At 35.0% G+C, this 22,325-nt stretch overlaps 1 protein-coding gene across 10 annotated transcripts in view; it reads right to left on the bottom strand.

The window, feature by feature from the left end:
• Positions 1-22,325, bottom strand: part of PDE4D (phosphodiesterase 4D) — a 1,946,032-nt gene that overhangs the window by 1,836,534 nt on the left and 87,173 nt on the right. For 2 of the 10 annotated variants that reach the window (XM_072599365.1, XM_072599358.1), the window contains exon 1: positions 11,165-13,304. The exons of the other annotated variants lie outside the window; for them this stretch is intronic. The gene's annotated coding sequence lies outside the window, so the exon portion shown is untranslated. Of the gene's footprint in view, positions 1-11,164; positions 13,305-22,325 lie in introns of those variants that run through there. 10 annotated transcript variants of the gene reach the window in all.

Below are 22,325 nucleotides of genomic sequence, written 5' to 3'. Positions count from 1 at the left end.
ATAAAAGAATTAATGACATAGCTATGGATTTTGAATGGGATAAAATCACCTATAAAATGAAAGAGGACTGCATAATTTGAAAGCAGAATATGTCAGTATGTTGTTTATAAGAAATATACTTGAAAAACAAAGCATGACAAAAAGGTAAAATAAGATGCTAGAACAAAATCTATTATACTTCAGCTTAACTGAAACACATGCATACACACACGCAAGAGCAACCATCATGATCTCAGAGAAGGAAACATGAAAATAGACTTAACTGAAAGAGATAAAGAAATTCCATTTTGCTTTTAAAAAAGGTAATATGAACAAATCATTAATTTCAATACCTAATATACAAAGTGTCGCAAAAGCCTTAGGATAGTTTTAAGCTTTTAATAACTTAAAACTGCACTAGGACACTGTATATGCACCAAATGGCACAGTTTCTAAAAACTTAAAGGAAAAGTTAAATGAGTTAGAGGGAGAAATAGATAGTAACTGTAATGGTGGGGAACCTCAATAAATCCTTTTCAGAACCAAATTGAAACAAAAAGTTAACAAGAAGGAAGTTAAGTACCTGAATAAAACTTTAGAACAGTTAGATATGATCGACCTCTGGCAATTATTGAATGAAAATGGAAAGGAATATATATATTTCTAGGGGCATGCATGGGACCTTTTTAAAAATTGACCACATATTAGAGCATTAAACCTCACAAACAAACACAGAAAAGCAGATGTATTAAACACTTTATGTACTGACCACAATACAATAAAAATATATTCAATAAATGGACACTGAATAAAGAATTAAATATTAATTGGAGGCTAAATAACTTAATCCTGTGGAATTGGTGGGTCAGAGAACAAAGTATAGCAATGATAGATAAATAATGACAATAGTAACATAACATGTCAAAAATTTTAAGATGTTTATCAACAAGAGAGAGAAAAAAATCAGCAAATTTAGCCCAGAACTAAAAAAGAAAAAAGAAAACCAATCATTTCTTTAAACCTCAATTAAACACCAAAGTAAATATCCTGAAAATTAAGGAAGAAGTTAATAAAATTTAAAGGAAAAATTTATTGAATTAAAAAATTAAGAATTATTTTAAATCAATAAAATTGATAGGCCAATAGTTAAATTTGATTTTAAAAGATAAAAATCAAATTGCTAATTTCAAAAGTGAATAATGACAACTCATAACAAATGAAAAATAAAACATGCTATTGTTAGAAATAAGCAAGAATTCTATCTGGCCATGAGTGAATTTATAAAAAAATGTATATTTTTATTTCACATCTCTTTCAGATAGGTGACTTGGCCTCCAAGCCAGCACAAGCACACATTAAGATAATTACATAAGTCTGTAATTCATCTAGATTCGAATTTTGTGCCTTGAATCCCACTGGCCAGCATTCCAGGGTTCACTAAATCCCACCCCTTGATTACAGCTTCATTTACTTTGTTCTTTATTTCATAAAGGAATACTCTTATTCTCTTCCCCTTTCGTCTGCATCAGATAGCATGATGACAGGAGTTTTAAATTGCTAAGAGAACTGACAAAAGCATGAGTTGAAGGACTCAAACCCCAGAATAAAGATCCTGTTATCTGGTTTTATGGTGCTCATCCTCATCCTTTGTGAATGAGACCTAGCCTAGCAGTTCTCTCAGGAAGAGACCTTCTCAGAACAAAGAAAAGTAGTAGATATGCTGATTTTCAGGCAGCCAACCTCCCTCACCTCTCTCTCTCTACAAGCAGTTTTTGTCTCTGACATTAGCCATCAATATGAATTATAATTTATGTTTTTATATAATGTCTGTGGATACAAAATTCAGTTGTACATTACATTATCAAAAATATTTTGACTGGATAAATCTTTTTAACATATAAAACATCCAGATTAACAGAAGAAATAGATAATCTAAATAATACAGTTTCATAACAAGAAATTGAACAAGTCATAAATGAGCTCTTAAAGGAAAAAAAAACTAAGTAGGATCTGATGCATTAACAAGTGAACTCTATCCAACATTCAAAGTACAATTAATTCCAGTGTTAAACTTTGCAAAAAAATATCAAAAGGAAAGATTCTTCAAAATTTCTTCTGCAACATAAGTATGATCATGATACCAACCAAGTAGAGTCTAAACAGAAAAAGAAAGCTATAGATCAATATCCCCAATGAATAATACTACAAATTTTGTAAATAAAATGTTAGCAAAGAGATTGCAGCAACATGTTGCAAAGATTGCACACTATGACCATGAAGGATTTATCCAGAAATAGTTAAATATTTAGAAAACCATGACCCTAATTAACCATATTAATAATGACAAAAATCATATGATTATAATAAAAAATGCAGAAAAGTATGTGGCAAAACATAACACCCATTTCTATTTTTTTAATTAGAAAATATAGGGATCTTTTCTTAAGATGGTAAATAGTATATATCTAAAACCAAGAGTCAACATTATATGTAACAGGGATAAAAAAAGTGGCTTTCAATACTAGAAGTAAAGATGTCCATTATCACCCCTACTATTTTATATAGTGCTAGAAACGCCAACTATAGCAATAAGACAAGAAAAAAATTGAGAAAATAAACATTAGCAAAAAGGAAACAAAATTATCACATTTTGCAGAAGATATAATGGTATCCTTAGAGAACCCTAGAGAGTCTAAAATATTAACTGAAAAAAATAACCAATAAATTTACATGACATAAAATCAATTCACTTAAATCATCATTTATACATTAACACAATCAAGAAGGAACAGAAATATAAATCCCATTAAAATAACTAGAGAATATTTAAAACTTTAGGGAGTTTACCTATCAACATATAGACAGGAACTATATGAATGCAACTACAAAAGCTATTTTACTGAAATTTAGTCATATCTAAATATTTGGAGAAACATTCATTGCTCACAGGTAGGCTGAGCTAATATAATAAAAATGACAATATTATCTAAATTAATTTATTTATTCAACGCCATACCTTCTAATGACTACTTTTTAGAACAAGAAAAAAATGAACAAAATTCATCTAGAGGACAAAAAGTCAATAATTTCAGTGGAATTAATGTAAAAAATGTGAGAAAGAGGTAAGCCTACCAATTTCAGATCTCAAACTCTACTGCAATCCAGTAATCATTGAAATCACTTTGTATGATTAAGAAGCTATGAGCTTTATCAGTGCAACAGATAGAATGCACATCTTACAAAAGTCAATGCATAGAGTAGCCTAATGTTTGATTAAATTAAAGATCACAGATGCTAGGGAAGGATTTACTATTTAACAAAAACGACCTGGGAAACTAGACAGCAGTCTGGAAGAAACTAAGCAATGATTAACACTTCACACTAAATATCCAGATAAGCTCTAAATGGGTATATATTTTAAATGTAAAGTATGACATTACATACAAAGAAGAAGAGCAAGAAAGAAATTATCTTTCTGATTCATGGAACAGTTCATAACCACATGAAGGATAGAGAGGATCACAGAAGATAAAACTGACTATTTTAAATACATAAAATTAAGAAGATTTTGCACAAACAAATCCAATACAGTTAAAATGAGAAAAGAAATAAGTAACTAGGGAAAATCTTTGCTATACATTTCTCTAATAACTGCTTTGTTTCCAAGATATATATAAGAAACTGATTCAGATTTTAACAAGAGCCAATGCCCAATTGACCTTGGACAAGGACACAGGCAATTTTTGAAGAAATAAATCTGAGATATCAAAAGTCTAAAGAAAATATGCTCTAAATCACTAATATTTAGAGTGATGAAAATTAAAGAAACTCTGAGGTTTCGCTTCACACCCATCTGAGAGGTAAAGTTGACAAAGAAGAAAAATGGCAAATATGTTAGGGGCTGTAGGAAAATAAATACATTTATGAACTCTTGATGGAGCTATGAATTGGATCAACTATTCTGAAAAGCAATTTGAAAGTATGTCCTCAACTACACACCAATGTCACAGAAAAAGGAAAAGATCCCATAAGTACTAATGTATTTATAGCAACTCTTTCTGTAGCAGCAAAGAATTAAAAGCTCAAGTAGTGTCCATCAATTGGAAAATGGTTGAACAAATTGTAGTACATAAGTACAAAAGAATATTATTGTGCCGTAAGAAGTGATGAAAGGAACAGTTTCAGTGAAACCTGGAAAAGACTTATATGAACTGGAACATAGTTAAGTGAGCAGAACCAGGACCAATTTATGTAATAACAACAATACCATAAAAAAAAACTAACTTTGAAGGACTGAAGAACTCAAATCAACACAGTGACCAACCGTGATTCTAGAGGACCAATGAATAAAGCTACCAACCTCTGAGAGAGAGAGGTGATGGACTCGGTGCCGAATGAATCGTACATATATTGGTCATAGACAACATGAAAATTCCTTTTCTTTGACCACACATATCTGTTATATGGTTTCTTTTTTTTAATTTCTTTCATTTTTCCCTCAATGACAGATAGAGGAGAAAAAAAATAGATTTCTGATATGCGAATTTTTTTAAATACTCAAGAGATCTGAACATATGTGTAAACAGGAGATAAGAAACTACTGGAGAGAGAAATCAAAAAATATATATGGGACCATGGAGCAAGAAAGAACCTTTCAGGTCAACTAATCCAATTCCCTCATTTTGCAGATGAACAACTAATAGGGTCATGAATCTGAAGTAAAGTTCTGTAAGAGGGAGGAAGCAAGGAAACCAGTATTTGGAAAATTGAGGTTTTGCCTTCTGAGATAGAGAAAAGAAAGAGAGAATCAACGATCATGATGAGATGGTTTTGGGAGAAAGAGGAGGGAAATGGAAGAGGCTTTCGTTATATGGTTTCAGTGTTCTTAGTGAAGTAGGAAATCCAACTATCTGCTTTATGTGTATCGAGAAGGTTGGGGGGCAGGAATCACTCGTTTATTTGCTGTTTGTCCTTGTTTCCAAAGAGGATCATGTCATCAGAACGGTGATGTCATGACTTGCAAGTGAATTGGAAATAGGTTGGGAGCTTTGAGAAAGAACTAAAGCACAAGAGAGAGTAAATGATTATAATATGATTTCCCAGACAGCCTGTGGTGATCCTGGTAGGAAGTCACCTGTACTCTTCTAGACAGCCTTGCCCTCCCTATTGATCTATCTCTTTGAAGTGGCTGTTCACATATTTTACCCAATTAACCTGAGAGGATTATTGATTACTTCCACTACATTGGATTGATTATTTCCCTCACTACTCTTTACATGCATATAAAATACTCTTAAGGCACTTAATTCTTTTCCTTGTCATCCTTTAAATTTATGTAATATGATTTCTCCATATGTATCATATTCAAAGGAAATATTTAAAATCAAAATAGTCTTCAGATACTCAGTCCTTTAATGAAGAATCCATTGCCATTGCTGACATGATGAAAATCATGCAGTCTCCCATAACCCCTTCTTAACAGGAAATCCCAATAATAAATAAAGGCAGGCCTGTATTTCCTAGATCTATCCCATGCTTGAGGTTCTAACCACTAGACGCCTCTCACATTTACAAATTATATAAGCAACAATAGTTTATACTCCCCATTTTTTATTTTTTTGCAAAATGAGGGATATAGAAACAGGCAGCGTGATGTCACCTTCTATATACTGAATAATGTCTCATACATATATTTATTACTTTTTCAAATGGTGTGGCTAATAAAATGCAAATTCACTTAAAAGAGATTCTGAGTTCATAGTAACTTTTTTTATCTTTGTGGATTTTCTTAATAGGCAGAGATAAATACACAACTACATGTGGAGTCCAAGAAATTTTTTGATGTTAAAAAGATGTTATTCAGCCAACAGAAGGCAAGATTGCTTATTTATTATATGAGTCACACTGCATATTGTACTCAAACTAAATAAAGATGCACATATGGCTTCCAAGACTTTTTGCCATAACTCCTCAGTTTCCAGGGGTTGATGGCCCATGATTCAAAGCACTGAACTAGACAATCTCATTGAGTGTGATGAGCTCCGAGATATTCCCTCAATTTAAATAGAGACAAATTAATTGTACTCTCCTCCCTACCAATAAGATGGTCTCCAAAATAGTATTTCTGTTCCATTTTGGAGATTGTGGATTAAGTCATAGTAGATATCGTCAGTACCCTCTGGAAATTACAAAGATATTTCACTCTTGATATTAAATGACTCTAAAGATGGTTTTTCTAATTGTGTTTTCTAGCAAGATTAGTATTTCAATGACTTGTCTATTTTCCCTGAAATAATCCACTTCATGTCTAGCAGCATGCATCCATGATTTGGCAAACCCCCCAAATCCTAGACCTTTATTCAGGGAACCATTTTCAAAGAAAAAAAATTTTTAGATTTGGAAACATGACATCTGCTCTCACCCTTACACCTGAAAACTATGGATAGAAAACTCACTACTTACTGTGACAACCCATTTCACTTTTGACAGTTTCAATTGTTGGGAAGTTTTTCCATAGAGTGATTCAAAATCCACTTCCCTATAGTTTATGTCTCTTGACTGTAGTTGCATTCTCTACAGCCAAGAAAGAAAAAAAAAAAGAATCTCTCTTCCACATGACAACTCTTCAAATATCTGATGACTAATCTTCAAATTAAACATCCTCAATTCCTTCTTCAATCTATGCTCATATGACATTATGGTTTCCTTTTGCAGGATTTCTTCCAACCTGTCACTCTCTTTCCTAAAATATGGCACCCAGAACTGAAGCCAATATTCCATATGTGGTCTCACCAATATATAGTACAACAAGACCATTATATCTCTTTTCTAAACTCAGCCTCACTTTCTTTCTGAATGCAAACTAAAATCATTGTATCACATAAGAGCATAGATTTGGAACTGGAAGGAACTTTGGAGGTAAGCTAATCCCTTCATTTCAGGGATGAAAAAGCAAAAGGCCAGAAAAAAAGTGACTTGCCTAAAGTCACACAGGGAACAAACTAAATCTGGGTCACCGACTCCAAATCTAGAACTTTCTACAGTGCCATGCTGTCTCTGAAGACTGAGATCAAGTCACATATTGGTGGTGGTAGAAGGTATGGCCACAGAAGGAAGCAAAAGTTACAGTAAGAACAGCTGAATAAAGCTTTAAAGTTAGAAAAGTGTGCTACTTGTTTACTTGTAAACACTTACAAGCGTTTAATCTATTTAGTCCTTTACAACAACCCTAAAAAGTAGTCAATACAGACATCATCTCCATTTTACAGGCAACATTTGAACCCAGGTTATCTTAATTCCTCTATCCAATATCACAACATTCCCCAAAAGAGAACTTGTCTAATCCCCATTCCCATCCCTGAGTTAGGAGCTCTTTCTTCCCAGTAAGAAAATGTAGTTATATTATCATCTTGACAAAATATTTCACACTTAAGTTGTCCTTTCTTCATAATAACCTTATGAGGCATGTAGTGCCAAAGAATAAAGTATTATCAAGTGCCAATAAAGCATTATTATCTCCACAGTGCTATTTTAAAAAAGACTTCAAGAAGCCAGATGGTTTGCCCATGGTCAAATGACAAATAAGTGATAGAGGCAGAACTTGAACCCAGAACTTTTGACCCCAAAGACCTGCATTTATATTGCCCCATAATCATTACCTTAGTAAAATATTACTCGTCAATTATTTCACAGGGGTTCATGATCATCAGGTAAATATTGTTGTTATTTAGTTATTTTCAGTCATGTCCAACTCTTTGCGACCCCATTTGGGATTTTCTTGGCAAAGATGTGCTTTGTCATTTCCCTCTCCAGCTGACTTTATAGATGAGGAAACTGAAGTAAACAGTGTTAAGTGACTTGTCCAGGGTCATACAGCGAGTGCCTGAGGCCATATTTGAACTCAGGAAAATGAGTCTTCCTGATCAGAGACCTGACATTTTATCCACTGTGCCACCTACCTGCCCCTCAATATAGGCCCCAAATGGATGGGATGAGTTAGGGGCTGGACCCCTCATTTCATTGGTATAGAGAACACCAAATGAAGATATTCTCACTACCAACGCAAGTTGGCACCTTCTCTGAAATGTAAAGTCTTAGAGAGTTGCCTTAGTGAGTTGCCCAGAGTCACACACAGCTAGTGCATGACAGAGGCAAGACTTCTTATCTTCCTAACTTGGAGTCCTGGTTTCTGTCTACTATGCCACCATGCCAGTTGTTCTGCTGGAAATCTGTAGCTGCCTGTTTTCTCTCCATTACAGTTAAAGTTTGAGTTATTCTACTCATTTTATCATTGCTAATACTAATAGTACAGCTGAAATAACATAGCAACTCTCACCTGAGAAGCATTTATCATACATAATCTAACTTATACTTAAAGTATTTCCATGTGGGAGAGACTATGCCTAATTCAAAGGGAGGGAAACTCAGACACCAAGAAATCTTAACAGTTTCACTCAATATCACAGAAAGGGCAAGTTTGTATACTCCCTTTCTATGTGTCCATGGGACTACTATGTCCCACTGTGATCCCCAAAGAGTCCTTGGTACTCACAGTGTACAGGTTTCCTTACTCCCTTTCTACCCATTTTTGCCTGTGAAAAAGGGAAGGCAAAAGGTCATCAGAACACAGGAAAGAGGAAAGAACATTAGACATTCAATAATTACTTCTTGAATAGAGCTAAATATATGTATCTGGGCAGTCAGATGGTTGGCTGAAGGATAGTGAGATGGATGACTCCTTCAGCAAGTTGCAAGAAGTTCAAAAGGTTTAGAAGTCTAGAAAGCATCACCATTATTATTCAAATTTATACTAAAGTGCTATCTATAGCAAGAAGACAATTTGATGGGATAAGCATAGACTAGAAAGGGCAAAAAAACTAACACTTTTTATAGATGATATGATAGATTTCTTAGAGAACTCTAGAAAGCCAACTAAAAAACTAATTTAACAACTTTTGCAAAGTTGCAGGATATAAAATAAACCCACACAAATGATCAGCACTCCTGTATATTACCAATAAAACCCAGTAGAGATGGAAAGGGAAATTCCATTTAAAATAATTGCAGAGAATACAAAATACATGGGAGCATACTTGCCAAGACACATAGGAATTATATGACCACAATTACAAGACAATTCATGCAAATAAAGAGAGATCTAAATAACTGGAGAAATATTAATTGTTCATGAGTAAGTTGAGCCAATATAATAAAAAGTTCAGGAATGTTGCACTGTATTTTGCTGCCTCCAACAGTCTCAAATCAATCAAAGTTGACTATTAATGACCACATTTTTATGAGTTTTTGGCTACAGTATCATTTTATGCTGTAACCTAAAGTTATTCCTAGTAATCTAATGATTATTACTATTGTCACATGGACATTCCTAGTCTAAGATAAAATCAGGTTATGCAATCTCTTCTCTTTCTTATTCAATAACCCTATTGTAGAGCATTGTGATAACATATTGGTCCTATAGACTCCTAAACGATAGTGAGTCCCAATTAAAAACTACCAAAACTCTGTACCTTAAAGCAATTCTTCAACCAACCTGTGCTTTTCTATGAGATACCAGAGCTGAGAAGCTATGCCCATCAAAAATAAATAATACCCACTGTATAAGGCACACTTTTCTTTTGTCAGAATAAGAGGAGGAAAATATTATTTATTTGAGCCTCAGTTTCCCTAGCTAGACAGTACAGTAGACAGAGCACTAATCTTGGAGTCAGAAATACATGAGTTCAAATACAGCCTACTAGGTAGGTGATCCTAAGTAAGTCACTTAGACTCAGTGTCTCACTTTCCTCATCTGCAAAATGGAGACAAGAACAGTACCTGCCTTACTAGGTTGTGACCAAATGAGGGAACATTGGTAAAACATTTGTAAAACACTTAGCGCATAGTATTATGTGTTAGCTATCATTATTATTATCAGTTGCAAGATAAAAGGGTTGAATTACATGATGTCTAACATCCTTCTATTCAAACATTCTATGATTAGTTTTAGATATTTGAACAGGATTTTGCAGGTAGAAATTGTTTGATTTTTTAAAATATTAAACAATATTTAATTATTTAGTTCCACAAATGCACCAGACATTCTTACCCTATATTGAATGAAGTACAATGCAGGCAAAGAAAGAGCAGCTATTCGGAGCAGGGAGAGGAAACACCCACATAAATGAGTGTGTGTTTAACAAGGAAAGAGCTAGCTGAAAAGGTCACAGATTGGGTAGGAAATATACTATTTACCAATGGTGGAGAAGCAAAGTCCCAAACACATATAAAACATTCTAAATATTTGCCACTCTGCTTTCCTTAAGACCATTGTGCATTAACACAAGCTGCCTGAATACACAGTAAGGGCACAAAGGAGAAAGGTTCCAGGTCTTTGAATGGGCAGCAAGAATTCCCTCACCAGGCAGCTGTGGTTTGATCAGAGAGTTCACCTGTACTGATCTTATTCCTATGAGACACATTACACAGCAGCAACTGCTTCCAGAACAATGCTCACAAAACTTTAATTAAAAGGCACTTCATGCTTCCTCGGGTTTGTCTCCGTTTTTATTCCCTGCTAACTACACTAGAAATGCCTTACTCTGCTGTTCACATTCTATACATGCAGTCTTATAACTTGATTTTAGTTCAAGGCACCAGTTTTATTGGCATTTTCAGTAGGAACTAATGAACCACCTCCTTCCAGGAATGGGGAAAAGGCAGTTATTGATCAATTCTGAAAGTTTCTATCGACATAAAGACTACTTTGTGTCCCTTCTCTGAAAATTGAATAATATGTTAATTTCCCTTTATATCTGCAAATCACAGACAAGGTGACTTCAGTCTATCGAAGAGATCTTTCAGATCTAAGATAGTGAGCTAGAAGCCTAAATGTATTTCTAACAATCTCAAAACATTCTTTCACAAATCTAAGGTACAAACCCACCGGCAAAATATAATGATGCACTCTTGCTACAGAAAAACATTCAATCCCATATTAAACTTACAGACAACTAGAGGATTACATCAGTGTGGGCTCTGGATTGTGTACAAAAAAGAAATAGTTTTATATCTTTCCTACACTTCCATCTTTGAATCCTTTCTTTCTGAGACAATTCAGTCTGCTTCTCCTCACACCACCCCAACAGCAAATCCTCATTTTTCCCACTGGAATTTCTGCCTGATTTACCTTGTGAATGAAGTTCAGGGTTCAAAGCAGTTGCTTCAGTGGTGCTGTCATCAGTACGTGTCCAAGGAAAATGCAAGCCCAGTTTCTACCAACAATACTAAGGCTCTGACACTTGATAGCAGGAGAGGGGGAACCGACATTCCAGCTAATCTTAGCTCTTTCTTTGTAGATCTTTTAACCAAAACAATTCAAGCCCCTGACGCAAGGCACTGTAGGCTTTACATAATGTTTAGTTTCTAATGCCACTTCAAAAAAGTTTCCTATCTAGTTGTCATCCAAATACGTTAAGTCTGAGATGAAAAACTTCTTACATTGCCTTCACATCCGACACAAAGCCCTTAGAAAGACTGTTGGAGATCTGCTATCCAGTTGAAAGAATGTTTTTGGTGAGGGAGGGGTGGAGAACCCCACTCTGCCTTTACTCTACTGAATCATGAAAACAATGTTTCCAAAGACTTTAACAGTGAATCTATTAATTTGCTGGTTAAAAATCCCTCTGGGGTCAGCTTTGAAAAGTTGGTTGCCTGACAGAAGCTTAAGTCCTTCAAAAATGAAAGAGATCTTATGAGATACCAAGTGGTGTTCTATAAAGAATGATGAGCCTTGTCGGGACTAGAAAACTGTTGGCACATTTTATACTGTCCAGGGAAGAGAAAAGCTATGACCCTCCCTAGTCATAATTAAAGGCATTAAAGCAAACTCTTCTTTACCGAAAAGCCACAAAACGAGAAAGCTCAAGTAGCTAAAACTGTTTCTTGAGAAAAAATCCAATGATACATAAAAAAGCAGATCCTGGGAATTTATTTTTAAAAGTAACTTCTAGGACATGGAATGAGTTCAGTAGGGATGAAGCTTATGTTCAACAGTGTGTACTCGAAAGAGTCTTGAATTGAGGGTTACATGCCTGGGTTCAAATTTCGACTTAGTTCATACTTCTTATGTGAGCATGAGAAAATCATTTTATCTCTCTGAGACTCAGTTTACTCACCTGTAAAATGAAGGAATTAGAACAGATGACCTCTGGTACCTCTAAATCTATGATCCTATAATTAGGTGACCTCTGAGGACTCTTCCAAATCTAAATCTCTGACAATACATCATTTAAATAACCATAACAGAGACTTGTAAAGCACTCTAAATTTGGCAGCATGGTACAGTGAAAAGAATATTGATTCTAGAGTTAAAGAAAGTTGGTTCAAATCTTCCTTCTGACACTTCCTACCTGTATGAACTTGAGCAAATCATTTTAACTTGCTGGAGCCTCAGTTTACTCACATGTAAAATGAAGCAGTTGGGCTGCATGGTGACTGAGGTCCCTTCTATTTCTAGATTTACAATCCATTGCCCTATTGATATTATTACACCCATTCAACAGAAAAGGAAACTGAGGCTCAGGGAGATTCAGGGCCTTGCCCATCATTTTTTTTTCATTATAAGCTCCATTAGATTATGAGCTTCTTGAGAGCAGGAACTGGCTTTCGCCTCTTTTTGTATTCCCAGCACTTAGTACGGTGCCTAGCACATAGTTAATGCCAAATAAATACTTTTTCAATAATTAATTACCCAACTGGTATGTATCAGAGGCAGGATGTGAGCTTGGGTCTGCCTGACGCCACGGGGTCTAGTACTCTTATTCACTATTCCACAAAGCCACTTAATAACTAACACATAGTACAGGGATAGATAATGTTCTTAACTATTAGCCTGTGACTACAAAATCCTGAAGTACTTTCTGATCATAGCCTACTGAGTTAAAATTTTCCATATTAAATATATCTAGTTGTATTACGTCACTGAAAAAATGAGTAACGGACATATTACTAGAGTGCTGGAAAGAATGCTGGGCAGCACCTAGTTTCAAATTCCAGCTTTGCCACTTACTACGTTGTGTGACCCTGGGCATTACCTAATATCTTTGAACCTCAGTTTTTCCATCAAGAAAAGAGACGTTTAAACTGGATGAACTCAGATCAAAAGAGATAATATTTGTAAAGTGTTTAGCCCAGTACCTGGTACACAGTAGGCACTTAATAAATGCCTCTTCTTTCCTTCCTCTTTCTAGTGGTAAATCTATGATTCTATGAATACAGAAATAAGAATTTAACAAATCATACTTAAAGTTATTTGAGATGAATCATAAAATCTTCTTAGATTGTATGATCTACAAACTGTAGTTTATAGATTATTTTTGAAAATAACTAAGATAAGAAGAAACATAACTGATAATGACTAGATAAAGAATCTTGATGAGGACTTAGTGGGAGTGACCACAATATTATGATATTTCATGCTTTAAAATGAATTAGGGTAAGTACAGTTACTAAGCAAGTTTAGTTGGTTATATTAATGGTAAATATTAAGATTTTAATACAAAATTTAAATAAAAAGATAAAAGTAGTAAGCCATGCTTAATATAGATCATTTCAGTTAATCAGAATATTAAACTACTCTCCAACCATTCTAGACAATGGGAATTTACTATAAAATGAATAATTATAAAAGTTGCTTCTCTCATTATTGAAAAAAACATGAGAATCTATCAAGAAAGATGTAGAAATATCAATTAAGAGACCTGAATTCAAGTCCTGGTTTGAATACTGACTCAATTTTATTACAATTTTGAGAAAATAGTTTAATCTCAATTGGATCAATTGTAAAATGACAATCATATTATCCATTCTATACTCTCCTCAAAAGAAAAGCATATGGTCAAATAAAATGGAACACAGAAATGATCACTCAACTCACACCAGGCTATTTATATTATTGCCACAACAAACTGGAATTACTAAATTTTTCAGCAATGTTCCATTTGATTACAAAAAGATAGGTACTGCTTTTGTCTATGGGAAGTCCTTCAAATGTATTGAAGTAGACATGCCTAATAACTATTATGGCCATCTAATTACAAGTACATCAAGGAGTCAATTGAAAAGTACTTGAGTGAATGAAAATTGGTACTTTTACAGTGGCCTTTCCACAACTCAAAGGATTGTGACAACCACTAGTTCAGTTCAAATCACCAAACATTTATAAAGTGCATGTAGTACTATGGGCCAAGCTTTTTCCTAGGAATCAAAAGAAATGCAAAGTTTAGATAAGAGTCAGCTGTTTCTCTCATAGGACTTTCTGTTTAATAGGGGGATAAGAAGCACACAGAGATAAATATAAGAGAATCCACAGTGTTAGAAAGGTACTGAGCTGATTGTCAAATGTTGAAATTTTCAACATCTGTAAAATGCTGGCACAGAATATGAGTACTAGGGATAGAACGAGTTCTGTTCATCTAGAAGGGGACTTCTGGTTTTGCCATCATGGTTGCTAGAACTTTCCCTGTTATTTCTGTCATAGTAAGGGTTAGTCCAGGTGAGCAAAAATCATCGACATTATTTTGCAGTAGCACATACTTTAATACTTTCTTACTTCAGTTAGAAGGTGAGGAAGACTGTGAAAAATGTCAAAAATATGATTCAGTATCAAAAAACAAAGTTGGACAAAAGTCAAGTCACCATTCACTATACTCTTATCCATATAGCAGGACTATATTTTCCTCCAGAGGAATCAGAAATCACTGTATGAGGTAAAATGTTAAATAATACCCCCCAAAAGAAAGCAAGTGTATCTTAACAGAGAGGAAATGGTTGGTTACTAATATAGAGTAATTGCCCCATGAATACCTGTGTAGTCAGACCATGAACTCCTTAGATTCAAGGCTGAAATCAACACCAAATTAGAATAAAATATAAAAATGAAAATCCAACATTATGGACAGTTTCTATATATCCTATTGAAAAAGAACTATCCCTTGATGCTCTGATGAATTGGGGATGTCATCAATATGGGTACTACCTCTACATACTGATGCCTAAAAAGGGGAGGGGAATAGATAAAGTAAAATATATTGACCTAAAATACATAAAGACTGAGACAAATGCACAAAAATAAATACCATTCCCCGCATTGGTCAAAGTTTATGAACAGAAATTTTCAGAAGAAGTCAAAGCTATCAATAGTCACATATAAAATGCTCTAAATCACTAATAATTAGAGAATTTCAAATTATAACAACTCTAAAATACTTTTCATCATACCTATCAGATTGGCTACTATGACAGAAAACATGGAAAATGATGTACTGAAGGGGATGTGGATGTAGTACACTAATGCACCTATTATGGTACATTATCAATTAATGATGGAGCTACAAACTGGTCCAACCATTCTAGAGAATAATTTGGACCTATGCCCAAGGGACTACAAAGCTGTGCATAGTCTGTGACTCAGTAATACCATTGGTAGCTCTGCTAAAGAAATCAAAAGAAAAGGACCCATATATAGAAAAATATAGTAGCTCTTTTTGTGGTAGCAAAGAGGGGATGCCAATCACTTGGAGAATGACTGAACAACTTGCGATATATGTTTGTGACAGAATACTATTTTTCCATAAGAAATGATGGGGTGGTTTCAGAAAATCCTAAGAAGACTTATAAGAACTGATACAAAGTGAAGTGAGCAGAACTAAGAAAATATTTTACACAGTAACAACAATGTTATAATAACCAACTGTGACAGTCTTAAATACTTTAATCAGTACAATGACCTACAACAGATTAAAAACCTAAAACATCATGAAAAATGCTCTAGAGAGAGAGAATTGATAGACTCTGAGTGCAGAATGAAGCATATTTTTTCCTTTATTTTTCCTTTTTTTCCACAACATGGCTAATGTGGGAATGTTTTGCATGATTTCATACTCATAATGGATATTGTATTTCTTGTCTCCTCAGTGGGTAGGAAACAGGAGAGGAAGGTAATTTGGAACTAGAAATAAAACTTCAGAACTAAAAATAAAAATTTAAAATAAAAAAAAGACTGACTCAGAATATCTTCAAAAGAAGATAAGAGCAGATTCAACATTTAACTGAAAATCAAGAGATCAGACTCCTGGCTCCATTAATAAATGTATGACTTTGGGAAGGTTATATTAAGCCTCTGTTACTCAAGGATGGAAAAGTACTTACTCTCTGTTTTTACCTAACTCTCCGTATTCTCCAGTCACAGTCACAAACTTTCTTAAGCTGAAAATTCTAAGTGGGGAACCATCTATAGGTTTAGATTATATATGGAAAACTAGCTTCCATGCCTCTAGAGTGAAAGTCAAAGGAATATTTTTTTTCCTTTCCTCTCCCTAACTCCAGATAATATGTTCTGTGGATCTATAAAGATAGAATCTGGCTGACTACAGAAAATCACATGAGCTCTTTAGGACATGGATAGGAAGACATTTAGCACAAATGGTTTCATTTTGTTTTTGTGTTTGTTCCTTGTGCCTAGCACAGTTCCAGGCATATGTTGGTTGCTTGGTAAATGTCTGTTGATTGATTACAGAAAATGTGCTGAGCTCTTTATAGGAAAAGTGTGATTTATCCTCTTGCATCAACAACAGAATATCTTTATCTCTCATTAATTGTTAACCAATCAGAGTTGATTGCTACCCTCAGGAACACCTACTCTTCCAAGGACATACTGTGAGTCCCTTTTGCACAGTGTATTAGCCTCTGAATGGTTCCAAAAATTAATGGTATACATAAGAAAATCCTAAGTGATATTAATCATGAAACTAAATACGAAATGATGATAATGATGATGGTGAGGAAGGATTAATTCTTGTTGCTCAGAATAGCTCCATGTGGTAGAGGGAGAGAGACACTCTCTGAAGGGGAGGAATTGCAGTTTTCCTACTTTCTTCTGGGGAGTGTCAATTAACAATGAAATAATCCGACACTGAGCAAAATAAGTAAGAGGGAGAAGAGCTAGAGGCCTAGCACAACCACAGTGTATAATAATAGCCCTTAAATAATGACTACATTTAGAATGAAATTTGAAAAAAAAACTAAAAGCTCAATTGTGCTAGTAATAAAAGGTCAGAAGCTCTCTTTCCAATGCGGTATTTCATATTATCTTCCATTTTTTCATTCTTTTGGTTTTGTTTTGTGATTTCTTGGTCTCTCATAAAGTCATTAGCCTCCATCTGTTCCATTCTAATTTTGAAAGAACTACGTTCTTCAGTGAGCTTTTGAACCTCCTTTTCCATTTGGCTAATTCTGCTTTTGAAAGCATTCTTCTCCTCATTGGCTTTTTGAACCTCTTTTGCCAGTTGAGTTAGCCTATTTTTCAGGGTGTTATTTTCTTCAGCATTTTTTTGGGTCTCCTTTAGCAGGGTGTGGACCTGCTTTTCATGCTTTTCTTTCATCTCTCTCATTTCTCTTCCCAGTTTTTCCTCCACCTCTCTAACTTGATTTTCAAAATCCTTTTTGAGCTCTTCCATGGCCTGAGCCCATTGGGTGGGATACAGAAGCCTTGACTTCTGTGTCTTTCCCTGATGGTAAGCATTGTTCTTCCTCATCAGAAAGGAAGGGAGGAAATACCTGTTCACCAAGAAAGTAACCTTCTATGGTCTTATTTTTTTCCCTTTTCTGGGCATTTTCCCAGCCAGTGACTTGACTTCTGAGTATTCTCTTCACACCCACTTTGCTTCCAGATCTGCCCAGCCAGCACTTGGGGTCTGAGATTCAAATGCTGCTTCCCAGCCTCAGGGCTTTTGGCTGGGGCAGGGCTGCTATTCAGTGTGAGATTAAGTTCAGGTGCTTGGGTGGGGGCAGGGCCACCTCACGGGGCTCAATTACCTCAAGGGTTTACGCAGAGACCTTCAACAATGGATCCGAGCTCCTGCCTGCTTGGGGAGCCCAGGTCTACTACCCCCTCTGCTGCTGCCTCCCAAGGGGGCCCGAGCCACGGGGGCACCCCACTCCCCTCTTGGCAAGCCAAGAAGATCCTCTCACCAAACTTTGGGGCCCGTGGGTGGAGGTACCTGCACGGCTGCTGGAGATTCCATCCCTGAAGCCTGCTCTGATCTGCTCCTCTCGGTGCTGTGCGGCCAAGGCAGGGCTGGGCTCGGCCCAGATCTGGGGCACAACGGACCTTTGGCAAGAGGTTTTCAGGTCCCTCTGGAACAGAAATCTCCTCTGCTCCATTGTTCTGTGGCTTCTGCTGCTCCAGAATTTGTTGGGAGTTCTTCTTTACAGATATTTTATGGGCTGTGGGTTCGGAGCTAGCATATGTGTGTCTTTCTACTCCTCCATCTTGGCTCTCCAGAAGCTCTCTTTCAATAGACCAGACTAAGTGTCAGCTTATTTCCCTTCCTCTCTTTGAACCCACCTACATTCTGAAATATGCTGGACCAGAGCTTCCTTAAGATAGCCCCCAAATCATCCTTAGAATCAGGGATTTGGAAAGTGCTTTGATCTAGAAACAGTCTTAGAAGTCATCTAGACCAACAGTCTCATTTTATAGGGAATGGAAGGGAGACCCATTTTGGACTAAAGGAAATGATTCAATCTGTAAATTTTCTGTGTGCCTTGTCTAAGTTCTTTTCTAGGTTTGAATTGAGGAACTTAGCTCTGACAGAGGTCTGCCCCTTGTATTAAAAACAATAAACAAAAATCCTTCATTGCACCTGCTACTCCTTTCAGTTGCTTCCTTGCATGACTCAACTTCCACACTAAAGTTGAAATGAAATCCTCCAATTCCTTACCACTCATGGCCTCTCTCCCCATTGTTGCCCAGTTGTTCTTTCATTACTTCGTCTACATATTGAACATAAGGTCTTCCAGTACATACTGAGTGAAAAGAGGGTTTGATGTTCTTAGGACAGGGTTCAAAACCTGATTCTACAACTTGCTACCTTAGTGACCTTAGCTAAGTCATTTCACCTCCTTGTGACTCAGTTTATTTCTAAAATGAGTACAACTTCCTTTAAATCTTTTACACTTCCATTAAATCATTTGTTTCTTTGCATCAATATACTGAGAGAAATAAGTATTTCTCTCATATTTAATAACTAATTATTGTATTGAGACCAAGGTTTTTCCCCTTTTCTGCTTCTTCATCCAGAAATCAACCAGTGTGGGAAATCTCTCTCAAAGACATACACAGCCAGAATGACTGAGATCTAATCAAAAGAGAGTAAAAGAAATTCTAAGTTTAGGCTAATAGGTGAATTCTGGCTCACTGTATTTGCTCAGACAGGTCTGAGAAAAGGTGGATTCTTCTTTTTGTCAGACAGGTGATATGGAAACTGACAAGACTCTTTGACCAAGATTTGTATCATCCAAGTCATGTACCCCAAGACTCTCATTGTAACATAGGCTGGCCTTTCATTGTAATACTCATCCTCTCATTAATTGTTAACCAGTCAGAGTTGATCGCTACCCTCAGGAATACCTACTCTTTCGAGGGCATATGTTGAGACTACCGCCATGAGGGGTCTTTGGTGTGAAGCAGAGAAACAGCCAAATGACCATCCTTTTATTAATAAATATGTTGGCATTATTAATAAAATGATTAAGTTACCCAAAAATCATGTCTCTCAAACTTCTTAAATGTCACACATAGCCATCCAACAACTCGTCAAACCAACTGACTGGAGAAGTAAATAAAGCTGAGAAAACCAAGTATTGTGGCTAGTGAAAAACCCATAAACCTGGATTTAGACAAGCAGCTGTTTTAAGTACGATCTTAAGATTTCATTCAAATTCCATGTGAAAAAGTCACATTTCCCATATCAAATTTTTCTCCTTCTCCATAATAAAACTACTTTTAGATTCAGCGCTAAATCTCGAATATAAATATAAACTAAATGCTTTGCCATCTGCAAATTACAATTAGAATAAATATGGCACTGGAACAATTATTATTTATAAATTAAACATTTTGAATATGTATATATCTAATATGTGTGTACACACATATATGCACACATATTTATGTATGCATATATGCATATGTATAAATGCACACACATACATCCACACACACACACGTATGAGAAGTGTCTTACCTCTACGGTTTCAAACACTGGTCTTCCAAAAGCAGCTCTCCAAAAAGCAATTTTGAGAAAATGATGTGTCTACTAAAAAGCCTGGTGTGTTTCCTGAAAAGTAAATTTTCTGAAAGCTCCCATTCTAGGAGGAGATTGACATGTGTGCTTGTGAATATCAGATTATTTCATTGCAAAGCTGGGAATTATTCCACAATTGTGAGTGGATATCTAATTCATGCCACAAAGGAGAGATTATAGTCTTATGAGAATTTATTGTCTCATTTGCTTTCTTAACCAGATTTTCATGCTCACAAAAATTTCAAGTCGTGAAAACCCTTTGCTAGCAATGCTTCACTAGAGACTGACAGAAAACAGATCATAAATGCCTTGTTAGCTGTAAATAATTACAAAATATAGATTGTTGGGAATAGAACACCACAGGCATTTCATACTATTTCAGAAGACTTTATAATCCATCTTATGAAGAGTAAACCATGGTTTAAATTCTTATTTATGTATTAAAAGATTATAGGATTATGGATTTAGAGTTAGAAGGGCCTTTAGAGTTCATTTTACAGGTGGAAAAATTGAGGTTTAGAAAAATTAAATGACTCCTAGGATTACAAAAGTAGTTAGAAGCAAAAATGGAATCTTAGCCCAAATCCAGCACTCTTTCCACTTAATCAATGTGACTATTATCCATCTTCTTTGCATAGAATTTTTAAAATAAAGAAGTGCAGAAAATGTTCAAATGAAGATAAAATCATTTGTGGTTTTTTTTTCCAAAATAGTACTTTCCAAATTTTAAGTGTGTCTCTAGTTCCTAATTTTTCTACATATTTTGGTAAATGAGACAGTGTAGTTCGTTGGATAGCATTTGGGTTTGGAGGGGGGAAGATATGCCTTCAAATGATGACTCTGGCAATGATTCTGTGTGACCCTGGCCAAGTCACTCCATTGCTATTGTGCCTCAGGTAATTATTACCTAGGACTTAGCTGCAAGACTAGGAGGAAATTCACCACACTGATAAAATGATGTTTCTTGGGGTGCAGATAAATATAATTCTAATCTAAACACTCTTTTTGTTCTACCTCTGAATGCTTACATGAATAAAATAAAGAATCAGGAGATCAATGAATTGGGCATGCAACTGAAAAAACTAGAAAAAGAACAAACTGAAAATCCCCAATTAAGCACCAAATTAGAAATACTGAAAACCAAATAAGAGATTAATAAAATTGAAATTAAGAAAACTATAGAAATAATAAATAAAGTTAAGAGCTGATTTTATAAAAAAGACAACAACACTGATAAACCTTTGGCCAATTTGATTAAAAAAGAAAACGAAATTATCAGTGTCAAAAATGAAAAAGGTAAATTCACCTTCAACGAAGAGGAAATTAAAATGATAAATACAAATTATTTTCCCCAGCTGTATGCTCATAAATTTGACAATCTCAGTGAAATGGATGAATATTTATAAAAATATAAATTGTCCAGATTAACAGAAGAGGAAGTAAAATACTTAATCCCATTTCAGAAAAAGAAATTGAACAAGCCATCAATGAACTCCCTAGGAATAAATCTCCAGGACCAGATGGATTTATAAGTGAATTCTATCAAACACTTAAAGAAGAATTAATTTCAATACTATATAGACTATTTGGGAAAATTGGCAGAGTCCCATCTTATTCTTTTTATGATACAAATATGGTGCTGATACCTAACAGGGAAAAGCTGAGAAAGAAAACTATAGACCAATTTCCCTAATTAATGTAGATGCAAAAATTTTAAATAAGTTATTAGCAAAAATATTGCAGCAACATATGAAAATAATATACTTTGATCAGATAGGATTTATACCAGGAATGCAGAGCTAGTTCAATATTAGGAAAACTATTAACATACTTGATCATATAAACAACAAAACTAACATAAACCATATGATTATCTCAATAGATAAAGAAAAAGCTTTTGACCAAATACAAAGCCCATTCTTATTGAAAACACTGGAGAACATAGGAATAAATGGAGCCTTCCTTAAAATAATAAGCAGTATCTACCGAAAATCATCAGTAAACATTATATGTAATGGGAATAAGATAGTTGCATTTCCAATAAGATCGGGAATAAAACAAGGATGTACATTATTACCACCATTATTCAATATGGTACTAGAAATGTTACCTTTAACAATAAGAAAAAAAATTGAAGAAATTAGAATAGGCAACAAATAAACTAAGTTTCACTCTTTGCAGATAATATGATGATATACTTAG

This window comes from Notamacropus eugenii, chromosome 4, assembly GCF_028372415.1.
Source record: "Notamacropus eugenii isolate mMacEug1 chromosome 4, mMacEug1.pri_v2, whole genome shotgun sequence".
In the NCBI taxonomy this organism is placed as follows: domain Eukaryota; kingdom Metazoa; phylum Chordata; class Mammalia; order Diprotodontia; family Macropodidae; genus Notamacropus; species Notamacropus eugenii.
Note: the sequence above shows the minus strand (reverse complement) of the source record. Positions and strands in the feature narration are given on the sequence as shown.